This window comes from Anser cygnoides, chromosome Z (assembly GCF_040182565.1).
Source record: "Anser cygnoides isolate HZ-2024a breed goose chromosome Z, Taihu_goose_T2T_genome, whole genome shotgun sequence".
In the NCBI taxonomy this organism is placed as follows: Eukaryota; Metazoa; Chordata; class Aves; order Anseriformes; family Anatidae; genus Anser; species Anser cygnoides.
In genome coordinates, this window is record NC_089912.1 from 78,408,049 (window position 1) to 78,424,902 (window position 16,854).

General features: G+C 41.4%; 1 protein-coding gene across 2 annotated transcripts in view; it reads left to right on the top strand.

The window, feature by feature from the left end:
* Nucleotides 1–708: 708 nt before the first annotated feature.
* LHFPL2 (LHFPL tetraspan subfamily member 2) overlaps nucleotides 709–16,854 on the top strand; it is a 139,777-nt gene continuing 123,631 nt past the window's right edge. For both annotated transcript variants that reach the window (XR_010827956.1, XM_066988982.1), the window contains exon 1: nucleotides 709–848. The gene's annotated coding sequence lies outside the window, so the exon portion shown is untranslated. The remainder of the gene's footprint in view (nucleotides 849–16,854) is intronic.

Sequence of the window (16,854 nt, forward strand, 5' to 3'; positions counted from 1 at the left end):
GCGCTCTGATAGCTGTGAAAGGAGAGCTTGCTTTTTCCCTGGAGGAGGGCAGAATTAGCCACAGCAAATGGAGTTTTACATTGGTGTTGCAGTTTGTTTATGCCCTGAGATACCCGGGGTGATTTATTTTATCTACCCGTGTAACGGCTGGCTTATCTACTGCAACTGCCAGCTCCAATCTAGCAAGTGGAGCTGACTGAGAAAAGCTGCGTGAAGTTATATACACCTGTCACCCACTTGCAGCTACCAGCACGTTACGTGAGGGCACAAGAGCAGGGAATAGCACCGGCACGTGGAGACATGCCCAAGCCCAAACCGTAATTTTCTCTGCAGATATTTGCGGATCACTGCTCTTAGACACAGAACTAGACAACTTACAACACTTCAAAAATCACAGAATTCTTAAAAAGCCTGTGTCGTCGGGGTGGTTTTTTGGAACTGGAAGAATGTTAACAGGGATTTGTAAGGGAGATGGAGTGAAAATGATTAGTTTTGAGGGGGGAAAAGATTCCAGAGGAAAAAAAAAAGAAAATAGCAGATTTGCAGATAATTTGTCGATAAGCTAACAAGCTACCGGCGGCGGGGGGGCAGACCACGGCCGGGCATTTGGCGAACCCCCCCGGCAGCCCCTCGGTGCGCCCGGCGGCGCCCCCCGGCTGCCGACGGAGGGGCCGGTGGTGGGCAGGGCAGAGCCGCCGCGTCCCTCCCCTCGCCGCGGCTCCCTCCCGCCGGCTGGGGGCGGCCGGGTCGGCGCTCGCCGGGATCCCAAACCCTCCTCCCTCGGCGCATGGTGGCGGCGGGGCCGCAGCGCGGAGGAGCCGCCGGGGAGCGGGCGCTGCCCGGCCGAGGTGAGGCGGAGGAGGAGGAGGAGGAGGAGGAGGAGGAGGAGGAGGAGGAGGAGGAGGGAGGGAAGGAGGGAGCGGGGCGCTGGCAGCGCTCCCTTTCCGTGCCCCCGGGAGAGCGCCCGGGGCCGCGGGCACGGCGCCGAGGCGGCGGCGGGGATGGAGGCGGAGAGCTCCGGGAGGGCGCCGGCGCTGCGGGGAAGGGGAAGGGGAACCGGGGATGGTGCCGGCGCCTTGCTCACCCCACCCCCGTGCGGCTTTTTTTCGTCCCCCCGCCCCCCGGGGCGATGCTGGTTGAGGGGTCTGGGGGCGGTTTGTTCCCTGGGGTCCTGCGGGGCAGGGAGCGGAGCGCAGGGCGCGGGTGTCGGTAGAGGGCTGCTGGCCCGGCGCCGGGGGTTGGAAGTTGCGGCCGGCGCGGGCTGGCAGCGCTGTGTCCCGCCGGCAGGCGTGGTGGCAGCGGGGCCGGGCTGCTCCGTCCCGGCGAGCTCGAGCTGTGCCCGAAGCGAGCGCGCGGGACGCTGCGGATGCACAGATCCCGCCGGGAGATGCGTTACGGGGAGTAACCGCGACAATGAAAAGCTCCGGCTGACCTCGTCTGGAAGAAAATGTTATATATGTGAATTAAAAGGTTTGGCGTTCTTAGGAAAACATTCCTAGGCACCATTACAGATATCTTGCTGTCAGCTCCGTCCCCGTCCCGCACTGGGTTCTGGCTATACAAGCTCACACCTGCAGAAGCCCTGTTTTTTTCAAGGGGAAGGTTGGCTTTCGGTCAGGGAAACCTCACAGAACTGTAACTCACCGAGGCCTAAATATCTACTGTGCACAAAGAGGGGTTTATCAGAAAGCATCAGTGACACTAAATCAATACTCCTCTTTATTCCTCTGAATAAAACATGCTACAAAGGTGTAATCCTAATTAATCTCTGGCATCTTTCTGAGTATTTTTCTTTTTTCCAGCCACTGTTAGATGCAGGGTATCTGCATCTGCTCTGTCACGGCCATTGCTAATGAAAGGGTTTTATCTCGGACACAGTTTCATGGCACTGTTACATGATTTTCATTGTGTAGGCTAACTGCAACCACTACGGCGTTACTCACATCTCTGCTTTCTTCACAAGTTTTCTCTGTCTTGGTCATAGGGTGTTTTTAAACAGTACTTAGGAAATTGCTCACTTTATCTGTGTTTTTTTTTTTATTTTTATTTTTTTTTAGTTAATCATCTGTTTCTGTTAAGCATTCTAGGACATGCTTGGGTGATGATGTACCTGCATATTGGGCAAGTAACAGTAGTGGGTCGATTGTTTTTAAGAATATAATTTACTGTGACTGGACACAGCATTTCTGCACAAGAACATTATATTCCTTTTCTTCCTATTCAATCAAAGCGTGTTCCACCACATCACCTAAGTTGTTCTTGATTGTGCTGTGCTGGCAAGCTTGGGTTGGGAGTACGGAAAGCAAAGGCTGAAAGGAAGCCAGTAATTGCTGTGGTCCATTTTTGTGTTGTAGCCTGTAGTTGTGCACAGTGCTTGTGGTGCTGTGTACTCCAGCAGGGCAGTGACAGATGAAGTGCTGTAGGTCACTGCACAGCCTGGAAGAGCCTCGCTGGGCTGCGGGTCATCCTGTAGCTGGCACCAGGCAAAAAACCCAGTGTCTTGTTTTGTGTACTGCAGTGGTGTAGGCAGTGTTTTCTAAATAATCATTAGATGGAAAGGAGGATTCATGATTTTTCTGAGTGATCTGAAGAACACAATGACTATTAATCAAGCTTTGTATTTCCACAAGTTTCTCCTGTGTTAGATGCGCTCAGTACCAGTTGGATGGCTCCCCAGTGAAAGCAAAGCAGTGTTTGTGACTGGAGGCTGCGTTGAACATGGGGTGGAAGCTCTTAGCTGACTCAATCCATCCCTAGCCCTGAGCAAGCTCCTGGTTCTCCGTGGTAGGCGACAACCAGTTTGTAGGACTTTCTTCCTCGTCACCTTCAAGCCAGCTCGTTACAGGGCAGGAATGAGAAGCAGTTGAGTCCCCATTCCTTCCTTCCCATCAGTGGGGGCTCTCCCCATGTCTTGCCTTCTTGCCCCTTTCTTCTCTGCTTTCAATGCTTCCCTTCACCCACAACAGTTCCCATTTCACTCCTTTCTGCTGAGGGGATAAATTGTGTGGGGTGTCAGCGTTTTTAACTGGCTTGGGAGCAAGGGCAGAGGCGGTGAGTGGCTGGAAGGTATTACCAGCTGTCAGAGCTCTTTCTTTGATGCAGAGGCAATTGCTGATGTGATTATAGTTGACAAGTCTGGTAAGTTTTGACTGGGCCATTTCCAACTTCTGGTTTTCCAGTTTTCACAAAAATTGATAGAATTCTCCCAGGTCATAGTGTCCAAAATCTTCCCTGTAAATGCAGAACTAAAAGGGTGTGTTATTCCAAAATCATTGTGGCACCTACAGGTGAACTGGAATTAAATTGAATTTACGGCCTTAGTAAAGACAGGGAAAAAACTAGTGTTGTTATTATTTGTCTGCTTACATTGCTTGGGAGGTATGGAAATACACCTTCATGGCTCTGAAAGCTATAGCAGTTCTATTATTTTATTTTTAAACAATCTTCTAATTAAATAATTTCAGTCATTTTCATGCTATGTTGTTGATCATAGTTAATGCATTTCGGAAAATACTGCTGATCTGAGATTTTTCTTAATTGTCTTACTTTCTCCCTAGGTTTAGACTTTAGGAGGTCAGACATAGATCACAGATAAGCATTTTAACACCACTTAATCAGAGAATAAAATAATCAATTTTCCTAGAAGTATTTTTCTAGAAGAAGGTTTTGTGGAAAGTAACTCCAAAGAAAATAAATCCATAATGAAAAAATAATTAAGGTATAAATTTGCTGCAAAATTCGAGTAAGTGGCTGCAAATGCAACCAATATGTGTGAGCAGATCAGGAATATACCTGGAATTCTGAACTTAGGGAATACATGTAGCACTTGAGCAATTACCTTTTCCATGACCAAGCACAATAAATCACAGTAGAAGATAATTAGAGACAGCTGTGTTTTTGACATGATCACTAGAATCCTGTAAATGTAAAACATAAATAAATTAGTCTGTTGGTAAAGATTAATTTCTCCAGTTTTCCTTGTCTCCTGGTCCTCAGAATCATACAAAAACTTTCTCTCAATTTGGAGCTTTCTGGTCAAATTAGATGTGAGCTCTTCACAGGAGAATCCAGAACATTTAAACATAGCTGCGTGGGTAGAGTGCTGCAACAATATTTGTTCCTTGAAACATTTTTTATTTGGATCAGTTTAAATATTTTGTTTGTTTGCATGTTTTGTTTTTTAAGGGTTGAGGGCTTCTGGTGAAAGCATGGAAACTAAATGATAAACTCTGAAATACTGTCAAAAGAGAAAAAAAATGTCTTGGAGAAAACATTGTATAGCGTTGCAACCATCTGAGATGACTAAGTTACAACTGAACCCCAACACACAAGGAAACTGTACTTTAAACTGGTTTTCAGATCATTTTTGCCTCTTGAAGAAAAGATTAATGAAAAAATTTTGCCAAAGCAGCTGTACAGCTTCCTTTATCATTGGTGTCAATGTCCCATTTCAAGTTATATTGCCTTAATACCGTCATATTATTTTAAAGACTGGAGATATAGTTAGATCCATGTTATATACATGGTATGTGTAGTCTTATCTGTGAAAATGTTTTGGTTTTGAATTAGCATTAGAGTTCATTAATTGGCCTTCATTATGCAAACACCTGACATTGCATGTTTTGTATGTGCTCTCATGCATCATTTATGACAATTCACCATTAACAATAGCTATGCTGTTGCTTTGTTCTAGATGAATAATAGTAAGTTTTGTAGATAAAATCATTTAATGGGCTTTAGTACAATTGATATTTATTATAAAATTTTATTGTGTGTCATTGGCCTTTTCATCTTGCAAGAATTTTTTGGATCCAAACTAGACTCATATGTTATGTTGCTTTAGGATAATTATTTTTAGTTTACTGCTAATAGAAAGTGCGAACATGTTAATTTTAGCAATTATAACTTGGATGTCATTTGAACTGAAATGTTGCAATGGTTTGTTAAAGGCCATTCAGGTTTTAAAGTAGTTTCATTTAAGGAGTGTGACTTCTTAAGGTAGCAGGGACTATGGATAGCTGTGGCACAACTTCATTCAGTTTCTAGTTGTAATCCCATAAACCTGTTTGGAAAGAATCACCTGTGATGTGGGAGGATAAATTCAGGCTCTGTATTTGATCTTCTGTTGAGACTGCAGATAGGGTGCCAGTTGGTGCCATCTGTGTTTATAGATTTTGCAATGGTATTCACCAGAAGATTATTTGAAAAGCAAATAAGTTTACATAGGTCAGTGAATTGCAGTTTGCAAGGCTTACATCTGGGATCATTGTAAACACTTTTTTCGGAGTTTGCACTGAGCCTTCTTTCTCAGAAACTGACTTCTTTACTAGAGTGTGTGGTGGTGCTAATGCACTGGGTTTATATGCTTTCAAATACATTTGAGAGAAGCTTTATTTTAATGGTTGCGTGCTTGTGTGTTGGTATCTTAGAACGTGTTTTCCTTTGATAATGTCCTATGCAAACAGAAATTTTGTGGAGAGAAAGCTGTAAAAAAAGAGTGATTTTATATTTAGTCTTTTTTTTTTTTTCTGAAACAAGTGACATATATGCAGTGTTGTAAACATAGTTACTGTTTTTTGCAGTAAAGCATGTGTAAAAGACAAAGTGCTGCAAATGAAGGTTCAATCTGTCAGATGTCTGGAGCTTTATATCGGGTTTACATGGGAAGAGTTTTGTAGCAGGGGAGTTGCAGGGGTGGCCTCTGTGAGCAGAGCCCAGCAGCTGCCCCATGTCAGACCAGAGCCAGCTCCAAACAGCTGCAAAAGGGACCCACTGCTGGCCAGAGCTGAGCCAGGGAGAGACACTGGTTGGGCCTTTGGGAGAGGAGATTTAAGGAAGGGAAAAATGGTGTGCTACAGCAGCTGAGAGAGAGGAGTGAGAAGCAGCCCTGCAGCCCCCGGGTGAGTGCAGCAGGAGGGCAGGAGGTGCTCCAGGCAGGCAGCAGCAGTTCCCCTGCGGCCTGTGGAGAGGCCCCTGGTGGAGCAGGCTGTCCCCCTGCAGCCCACGGGTCCCACACGGAGCAGATCTCCACGCTGCAGCCCGTGGAGGAGCCCCCGGTGGAGCAGGTGGATGTGGCCTGGAGGAGGCTGCGGCCCATGGAGAGCCCCCGCAGGAGCAGGCCCCGGGCCGGAGCTGCAGCCCGTGGAGAGGAGCCCACGCAGGAGCAGGGGTCTGGGGGGAGCTGCCGCCCGTGGGGGACCCGTGCTGGAGCAGTTTGCTCCTGGGGGATGGACCCCGTGGTACGGAGCCGTATGGGAGCAGTTCTTGGAGAGCTGCTGCCTGTGGGCAGCCCCTGCAGGCTCAGTTTGGGAAGGACGGCATCCCGTGGGAGGGACCCGGCGTGGGGCACAGAGTGACCATGACCAAAGAGACGAAGCGCCAGGGCCTGACCACAGTCCCCATTCCCCTGCATCGCTTGGAGGGGGAGGATTTGAAAGAGGGTGGATGGGGGAAAGTCTTTTTAATTTGCTTCTAGTTTCTCACTGTTGTAGTCTGCTAGAGATAGGCAATAAATATAATCTCCCTATGCTGAGTCTGTTTTACCTGTGAGGATAATGGGTAAGTGATATCCCTGTTGCTTCTTGCCTTTTATTTCAAACCTTGAGCCTCTTCTCCCCCTTACCTTTTGAGGAGAGCGAGTGAGAGAGTGGCTGTGGTAGAGTTCAGCTGCCCAGTAGTGTTAAAACCACTGCAAGTTCACTGAAACAAGATTTCTACAGAATGTCTCAAGAAAGTTCTTTGCATGCAAAGAACAGCATCTTTTTGTACAGCTGTTTAGTATTTATAAATAGTGTGCATTGAATAGTGCTTGTAATCAGCGGAGAGCACCTTATGCGAATTCTCAACTTCAGCCTTCCATTGATCTAATTTATATCACAGAATAAGACAGGAAGTATATGTGGTTGATGTGACAATTTTAGCAATTGCAGCTGCGTTTCAGATGAGACAACTGATAAAACCTGACCATCATTCTGCACAGGTGGGCCTGGGTAATTTAAAGTTTATAAGAAAATTCTGGTTAGAAATGAGAGCACTTAAATGGAAATTTCAAATGTAGGTTCTAGTTTAAATATTTTAATGTACTTTTTATGTACCTTTTTTATATGTTGAAATTGGTTGCACATATGTTAATTTTAAATTCAGTCATTTGAGGACTTGTTTCTGTGCTTTTAAGAAATCATTTTAACTTGTGAGTTCAACATGAAGTAGTGGGCCAAGTTTGGCATGATAGTGAGGTTATAGTTTTATGCTCAATACAAAGTTTAATGCAATGTCCTCTCCCTGTTCCCTCTGTGCATTGATTTTTTTCATGATAGTGCTGCTCTGGTATGGCTTACCTTTCAAGAGTTAACTAAGATCTCATTTTTCCCTCTGTTTTAGGTTTTCTTTAGGCTACTAATAGACATAGTACATGACAGCTGGAGTGCAAGATTTTCCACAGACTGGCCAGCTGATTGCTCTGTTGAGATGCTAGATAATTGAGTGGAGGTAGCCAGTTTTCAGAAATGTGCATGAGGCTTGTGTTGAGCATACATGTTTATTCAGTCATTAGTCATGATCATGACTGCATAAAATCAGTGTAATTACCTTCAACCAATCTTTATATCTAAGTGACCCAGACCACATTCCATGACAGCCCTGACAGCTTGAATTAGAGCTTGCCTTTTATCGCAGCCAAATTTGGAGAACAGAAATATCCAGTCTCTCTTGAGTTTGCTCAGTGCAAGAATGGGACATGTTAACGTGAAAGGGTGAAAGTCCAGACTAAAACAGAGCATTAGGAATGCTCTAATTCTTTGATGCTTGACTAGTCCATATCAGCATAATTTATATAGTTTTGCTGTTTCATATTGCATGCATTATGCAGTGAATACACGATCTGTTACTTCCAGGCTGCATCAGCACTCTTGTACATGCGCATAGTATGCATCTGCTTCCAATGCATGTTTGAGGGATATCTGGAGAAGGTTAGAAAAAAGAAGCCCATGCTTTTGGTACAATTCATCCAGCTTTTGGATGCTCCTAGACTTCCTTTCTTTCCACAAGCTTCTTGGATACGGCCAGGGAGGGGGTCTGTATAAAAAGCTTGTGTATGAGCAGGCTGCTTGTAACCTTGTCTTTCCAAGGCAGCCCTGTAACTCTGTTTTTGTTTGTCATCACTGGACAGAAGAGGTTCTGATTCAAGTCCCAAGCAAATAATGAGGGAAGTGATTGTTGTGCTTTGCTCTTGTGCTGGTGCGGCCTCACCTCAAGCACTGCATGCAGTTTTGGGTACCACAATATAAGAAGGGCATAAAACTATTAGGGAGCTTCCAAAATGGTAACAAAACGGTGAAGGGTCTAAAGCGATAAGACCCAAGGGAATGGCATGGAGCTGCAACAGTGAAGGTTCAGGCTGGATATTAGGAAAAGGTTCTTCACCGAGAGGGTGGTCGGGAACTGGAACAGGCTCCCCAGGGCAGTGGTTATGGCACTGAGCTGCTGGAGTTCACGAGTGTCTGAACAACACTCTCAGACGTAGGGTTTAAATTTTAGGTAGTCCTGTGTAGTGACGTGTTGGACTCAATGATCTTTGTGGGTCTCTTTCAAGTTGGGATATTCTATGAGTCATATTCTATGAAATGATCACAAAAAGACAGGATAGAAGAAACCTTATGAATTATCCAATCCATTCATCTGCTTCAAGTTAGGAACATCTGTATCTGTCATATGTGACTTGTTCTTAAGGGACTCAGCAATCTCTCTAACATCATCTTGCCATGGGAAATTTTTCTTTTCATATTATCCAATTCATGCCTTTCTTGTTGTAGTTTAACACCATCCTACATCTGTCATGGACGGAGAAGACAGTTGTTTTTCTTATCGAGTGTTTTTATTGGGTTACTTCTTACTGCTTTTACTGTAGTCTGCTTTTTCTTTAAGCTCAGTTCTTTCACCTCAGAGTTTTTTTTTTTTTTCTTGCACACCAGTTATTTTAGATGTATTTCTTGGGTGATCTTTCATTGTTTCACATCTATTTTGAAATTTTCAGCCCAAATTAAGACTCCATATGATCTGAGGCTTTAATGACGTTGAATAAAACTCAATGAGATCCTCTTCATATTTGCTGAAATAATGTTTTTGCAGCACTGTAACTCTTTTTTCATGTTTAGGCAGATCCTCATCTGAGGACAAGTGTTTTAAGACATCATTCTCACTGTTTGTTTTATTGCTTATTGTTTCAGCCTGACTGCTGCATCTTGCACACTTCTTACTGAAGATGACACTATTTGTCAGGTCATTCTTCTACTTTGAGTTCTCATCTCTTCCTCTAACAAACATGCTACCTTCTCTAGGTTATCATTATCTGCTAATATGATAGGTTACTTTTTTTCTGGATCTGTATGGTGTGGACAAATATTTTTGGTAACCCTAACTTACAAAAGGAAAGACATTTTTGGCTAAGTCTATTTTTTTTCTAAATGTAGCTATCCTTTTCATGGAAGGAAATGTCATAGAGAAAAATAAAGTATTTTCATTGTAGAGCAAGTGGTTTAAATTAGCCATCTGTATTGAAGAATCTGTGGAATGAAAAATTCACCAGACTTCTGATGATCCTGTAGATTGGGAAAAGCAGTTCATGCAGATATTAATGCTCAGAGAGAAACCTCCTTTCTCCTGAATTCTTTCAGTTAGTTTACAGGTGATGGTGATAACATTTTTCATAAGAAACTGTTGGCCTCCATCCTTAGTTATTTTTGTGATATTAATACTAGACCATTGTGTAATCAATACTTTTTGAAAAATGCAGTTTTGGGGGTAGCAGCTTTAGTTCTTTAGTACAGGTTGTGTCTGAAAGAGGAAAACGGAAGGGACAAACTCTGGCAAAATTAATTATCTGTAAGAAGGCAGGTTAAAAAATAATTTAAGGAATAGGTTGAGGAGCAGGAAGTCTTCTCAAAAGTTTATAGGACCAACAGATTATTGGGAAATAAAAAAGAATATTTGGGGAAGGTGAGGCGATAGTAGAAAACATTTTAAGTTTTGCTCTTTTTGTTTGTGGTGGAAGAAATGGATGGAAGTTTCTGCAAGGGAGTACTTTTTCATGGGAGACTAGTTAGAAGGTCAGTTGCCATCTGAAATGTTTACAGGAGGTACAGAAAACTGACTCAAATAAAATAATTGCTAAATGTACCATGACATTTTCTGTAAAATGCTTTGGTAACGAAGGACTGAAAATGGTAAACGTGTGGCAGTTTCGGTCAGATTCCAGGGGAGATTCAGGGAACCACAAACCAGTGCGCCTGCAGTCTGTGTGGTGTGTACCAAGGAGTAGGCATGGTGGACACATGCATAAATATGAGATTAGAGAACATGAATTTTTCAAGGGGAATTAATACATCATAAACCTGGAAGCATATAGATAATGGAGATGGGGTTGATTTTTAGGTTTCTGAGATTTCAGAAAGGTTCCTAAGGAAAACAAGCAGCTATCATCGTGCAGAAAAGCAATGCTTCTTGCATGGGCAAGAAAGAAAACAAACAAACAAAAAAAAAAGGTGGACATAAACAGTTTGTTGTTACAACAGCGGGAAGTTACCAGTGTAGATGTGCATGGATCTGTCTGTTCATTTGCCAGTGCTGTTCATTTGTTCATATGTGATTCGGAAGAAATGATAGATGATAGAATTTGCACATGCTGTTTTGTTATTCAGGGTAGCGAACATGGGCACAAATACTTTATAAGACCAAGTAACTGGGCAGTGAAACAGTATATGCTGTAAAACAGACTGACTTTTGCTTATAAAGTGATGGCCTCTATGCTGACTGTTATCTTGTGGATATAAGAACATACACTTGTAATAAATGTTTCTGTGAGTATGTCACAGTCAAAACAAAACAAAAAACCGGAATGTTAGGAATCTGCCATTTGTATCCTGGGGGTACATCTTGGGTATTATCTGCATTTCTGGACCACCATGTCAAGAAGGTTCAAGTGGAACTGGGAAAAAACTACAGAAGTTCTACAAGGGCAATTGCAGATGCTTAACGCCTTCTGTGCAAAGAACATTTAAGTTGATGAGGAAAATAGACAACTGGGGAGGCAATGATAGTTTTATAAAATCATGCATGGTATGCTGAGGCTGGTAGGGATCATTGTTTCTCCTGGTTCAATAATGGGCATATCAATGAAACTAGCAGGTGTTGGGTTCAGAACAGCAAAAAGGAATATTGTTTTCACTCACACATCATTAACTTGTATAACTCTACAGGATGTGGTGGATACTGAAAATTTATAGTGATTTGAAGGGAGACTGGACAAAATGAATGGAAGAAAAAGTCTGTAGAGTATTATTAAATACATAAGCATGACCTCTGACTTTGAAAGTCGCTGAGCTGCAAATTGTTGGAGACTGGAGAGTATTTGGGGAAAGTATGACTAAATGCTTACACTATTCTTATCCTCTTCCCCAGACATCTGCTTTTGGCTGCTTTTGGAGACAGGGGTACTGGGTAGAAGATTTGACCTGGCATAAGTTTAGATTTGTCTTTTTAAATTGTAAAAACTCAAGACACATTTTTCTGTGAGTTAAAAGCTCAGGGTAGCATCTGCAAATATTGTACTTTGTAGACCAAAAGCCTCCTGTTCATTTTCTTTATAATTTAAGACAGAAGTACATTTTTAACAAAACACAAAAATTACCATGAACATTTGTATGTCTCCTGCCAGTTGGCGTCAACTACAAATTAAGTTTCATTTCAGTCATGCTAAACTGCCAGATGAGATAATACATATTGTCTCATTTAGGGAATCTAAGCAGCTATGTCTGTCATACTTGCTTGGTTTTTCTGATTTATTTTCTCTAACAGTTGTGTGAATTTTTAATTAATACGAAAGTTTTGCATTTCTTAGGCTGTCTCCCTTCTATTACAGGTACCTTTGTAACTGCTGGCATGAATACAAAATATGTGAGATTCCCTACAATGTTAGAGAAAAGATTGAAAGCTCTTGTGTCTCCAAACAGGACAGAGAGCTGTAGAGGAAGAAGAATGCTGTGCAGCTTACCTTTCTACAAACACTGATTTACTGGGTTCTTAGAGCATAGATTCAGTGGTATATCCTAAGGGCACTTACCAGCACATTAAAAAAGTGTAGTCACATGACGCAAAGATGTAGCGTAAACATACCTTGTCAACCCAAATTTTAGCCATCTTGTACTAGCAGGTGTTCTGCTATGTCACATACTGTTTGTCTGTCTACAACTGATAATGCCAGGCCAGGTATTGTTTGTCCTACTGCAGCTGGTGCAAAGTCCTCGTGAATGCAATATCCTGTGCTCTGGCAAATGTGACAGAATAGTGATTGTGTCCACACCTGCTCTGGGGTGAATTTTTGCTGCGTGGTGATCGTACCAGATGGTGATGTACCAGATGGCAATCTGGCATTAATGAACATGGAGCCATGTGCTGCACATGCATACTTTAGTGTTCTGTCAAGTATTGACAAAACTAACGTACTATCGCTGTTTTTTCTAAGGTGACAATGAAAGTTAAATTACCAACACTTCTGTTCCAGGCTGTATCAGCCGGCTTCTTCGTGTCTGACCACCTAAATGTTCCCTCTATTTTTCTGCTGCCAAATAAACTATTTTATCCTCCTTTTCTCTGTAGTTCGAGACATGGGGGAAAGCAACATTGCCTGAGGGGGAAAGCCTGTGCAGTGATTATGCTGCCATAGAGCGTTTTTCATATTGGGTATTAGCCTATTTTGTATGCCATCGATGTTAGCAGTGGCTGAATTCCCAGGTTATCCTGTGCTGCTGCAGTGGAGGCCAGGTTACAAAGGCAAGGATCATGCAGGTATTAGGAAGTTCCTTCCTGAGCCTTTGTAGTCTGTTCCCACGTATGCTGATGAAATATGATGATCGAGAACTCCATACAGTTCACTTCACGTACCGAAATGAGCTTTATTGAAGTACGTGGCTTTGGAGGCGGGGAGGGCAGGACTGCACAGAGGTCTGAGAGGCAACATTTGGGTTTGTGTAGGTGAGGCTGTTGAATTTTGTTGTAAATAGCAGTGAGTGCTGTTTTGTTATGGTTGGGGTGTTTGCATGTAGTAGTTCGTTTGATCTCTGCATGTTGAGTGAATGGTAATTAATGTTACTACAGCAGAGTTATTTTATGACCACCTTAAGAATAAACTGTAGGAAACCCCAGAAGTATTCGTATCTTCAAATGTCATCATCTGATACCTGTAAATGTTTGAACTGGTAATGTATTTGCACACAGCGAATACAGTTCTGTTCTGACAGTTTATTAAAGCTGTGCCAAACACTTTTAATCATAGTCAGCAGCATTGCAGCTGTGTATTCCTGAATTGATAAAGGAAGATAAATCTTCTGTTTAGACTGGAAAGTGGTTTAACTTTTCTGCTGCACTAAAACACCTCTCATGTATGGACAGGGGAAGGCTCAGCCATGTCATTAGCTAATTATACCTCTGAGAAATCTCTCAGATATTGTGAAGCCACTGTTCAGATACCTACCTTTAGCTGAAAAGTAATGCAGGGTTCTTTGCCAGAGAATCAGGGAATGTATTGAAGGGATTCATACGTTGGATATAATATGTGAAAACAATCCAAAAGAAATAGTTTTAATATATATATATATTTTCATTTAGCCTTTTGCTAAAGGCTGAGAAACTTAGCTAAGTAGCTGAGAAACTATTGCAAAAAAGGCCTTCTATCTTGCTGTCAATCAATACATCGACTGGTCAATGAACTCAGACCTAGTATCCATAATAATGATTCTTCCACCAAATCTTTATGTAACTAGTCCATTTTTTTTTTTTAGGATACTGTTAAATATTCTTTTTGGAGGTTAGAGTATGGAAGGGAGATCATCAATTAATTGATGCTCTTAAAAGTCTTTACTATCATCCTTCCCTCCTCTAATAATCATGGATAAAATTCAGAGTGTAGCAGAAATGTTAATATTAAGGCTTATCTGTCAAAGTTGTCAGACACTCTTGTTCTTTATTCTTTACTGTATGATTCCTAAAGGTGTAAAAGCAAGATGCTCAGCAAGTTCTAACATTGTCATAAAAATAATTTAATAACCAATTAACAAATCTTCCATTTGAAGTTTTTTGTTCTGAATCCTATTCTATGGCTGTAGAGTTTTTTGCCAAGGGATAGCATACATATGAGCTGATGTTTGTTTCACTTTCCATTCATGTTTGCTCTTACAACTAAATAGAACGTATTATTTTACTGACTACAAAAACATTCTGCAGTGAGGGTGTTTGAAATTCAGATTTGCATGAAATGAGCCAGATAACTTGGAAAATGTCCCTTTCCAGTCTAATTTTCTTGACCATAAAGACTGAACAAAGATGAAGATTGATCAAAATCAGTTCTCTCATTACTCACCTGTGTTTTTCTGTATCTGATAATGTGAAAGTTTATTTATAAGACCTGTGCCTTGCTCTCTGAGCGAAGACATTCATCAGCTAAGGGGAGTAGTGTACATAGCCATCTTTGTGAACACATATAATATACCCCATGTTATCTCTGAAATCTTCAGACATTATGACCCATTTCAGGCAGATGTTGGTCTGATAAATGAAGAATGGGTAATTAGAGTCCCATTGTGTAGCGTGGTGAACTGGTTTGCAATCTAGGGGAAAAATTATCTGATGGTTATTTTTGTGGGCTGGCTTAGACCATTAGGTGCCCCTCCTCCATCAAATTCTCAAAAAAAAAAAATATATATATATATATATTTTTTTTTTTGAAATCAGTGTTTTATAATGTTACTTTCCCATGGTTTCCTGCAAGGCCTCAGAAACTCAAAAATTCTCCTTATTCAGAGAGGAAACAGGTATGGTCTAGTGTTAGTGTTTTTACTTTTTAAATGAATGGTAATTGATAAGAGTAGCTAAAAACAGTAACAGATAAGCACTAGCTACGTGTTCGCAGCCATTGTCTAGAACAGTGCTGCACGCAGGGCAATGTCCTCATAAAGAGAGGAGCAGGCAGAAGGTCTAAGGGAGGGTGTGAGGGTGAACACAAAGGGCTCAACATGGACTCTGAAATCTGTGTGTGAGAAACAAATGTTGTACCTTCTAATCTGTGTTTATCTCATTACCAGATGGTGGAAGTAGTCTGTCTGCTGCTCTCGCAGTGTAACTACTGTCCTGTTTAAACAATAATAAATATGTCCACCCACTGGTTCTGTTTGCCATTCAAAACCGGTGACTTTGTAAAGGCTCTTAACTATATAGTATAGTACCATTCTGGTTTTGCATATTACTGTCTATTTTTTTCATACTGGATGAATTGTATGTTACAGTAGCTCTGGATTTAGCTAGTTTCAATTAAAATTTTCTTTTGTTGTAACATGCACATACTGTTACTCCATTAATGGTTAAGTAATGTAGTAATATTCTTCATTTACGAACCACGAGAAGAATGAAAATTGCTGCTCAATGTTGTCCTTAATGGGTAGAGGCAGATCCACTTTTTAAGCTTGAAATCTTAATTTTTTCTGTGCACACTTTATTTTTGTTTGGCCTTCATGTGACTGAGATACAGATTTCAAGAGGAAAATTGCTATATATGGATATAGTCAGCGTAAACCTGTATATGCAGCAGAAGCTTGATCTTTTTTTTTTTTCCCTCTGAAGTTTGCATGCTCTCACAGTGGAATAAATGATTCAGTATATTGTACCTCCCCCAGAATCATGGCTCTGCTGAAGGCCAGTTTTTTTTTTGAATGGCTCCTATTTCATCTACTTTGTTTTGAATATAGCACATGGTTCTTTATAAGGGCGGTTTTACTTCAATAGTATTCCTTACCTGACAGCCAGTTAGAGGGGAACCAGTAATTGAGTGAAAGTTTTCATATCTCTTCTCTAATTTAACAGTCAGGAAGTACTGGGTTGTCTTTTCCCTTTTTCTTAGATGTATGGATGTTTGTAATTTGTAGGCTGGAACAAGTTGATCCACACCCACTTCTGTGGTTGTCGGCTATGGCTCAGAGAGGTCGGCAATTCTGAGGGCTTCTCCATGTGGAAGTTTTAAAAAAATAAATGAAGCAGTCAACAGAAGACTTCATGTAAGCACAGATTTGTTGCTTTGGAATTATTTGGGGGTCAAAGTCTGAGCAGAGGCCAGTAGCTACTCTATTCAGTCTGGCCATGGTAGTAGTTCTTGAGGTGGTAGTAACCATTTGGGGAATGTCTATTTTTCTAGCCATATGTTAGTGATCTGAGCATTGCCCTGAGTGGGCCGCTTCATGATTACTGTGTGTGACTTTCGGGAGGGAGTGTGTGGTCCAAGAGACCTCACAGATTTCCTGGATGCGGCCCACGCTGTAGTTGTATCTGTTATTTATTATATCCTTTCAGAAATAGAAGATAAACTAGTTTCCCTAATGATTATGTGGGTTGTTTTTTTCCCTTTTTTTTTTTTAACGGTTAAATGAGTTTTTGCCTTTAGAGGGAAACTGTTTTGGCTCCCTTTCGCTTATTTTTCTGTGCAGTGGTGTTCTTGCTCAGCTCAGTTGGAAGATTCACTACCTACACATTTGTTTGTTCCAGGATATGGTAGATAATTATTTAAATATGTAAACAGTTCAGTTTTTAACATTTGTGCTGTCTGAAAAATATTATAAAAGCAAGTGCCTGAGCATTGGAATTTTTATTTAATATAATTATAATAAAAATATATGATTACTTGTTACATAATTATCTTCTGGAATGTATTTCTAGTCTTATGTACAGAGATGGAGTCTTAATTTTGTTGATTAGACATTTAAAAATATTATTTGGCCATAATTGACATGATTTCTTAAATTATTTTTTAAAATTCAG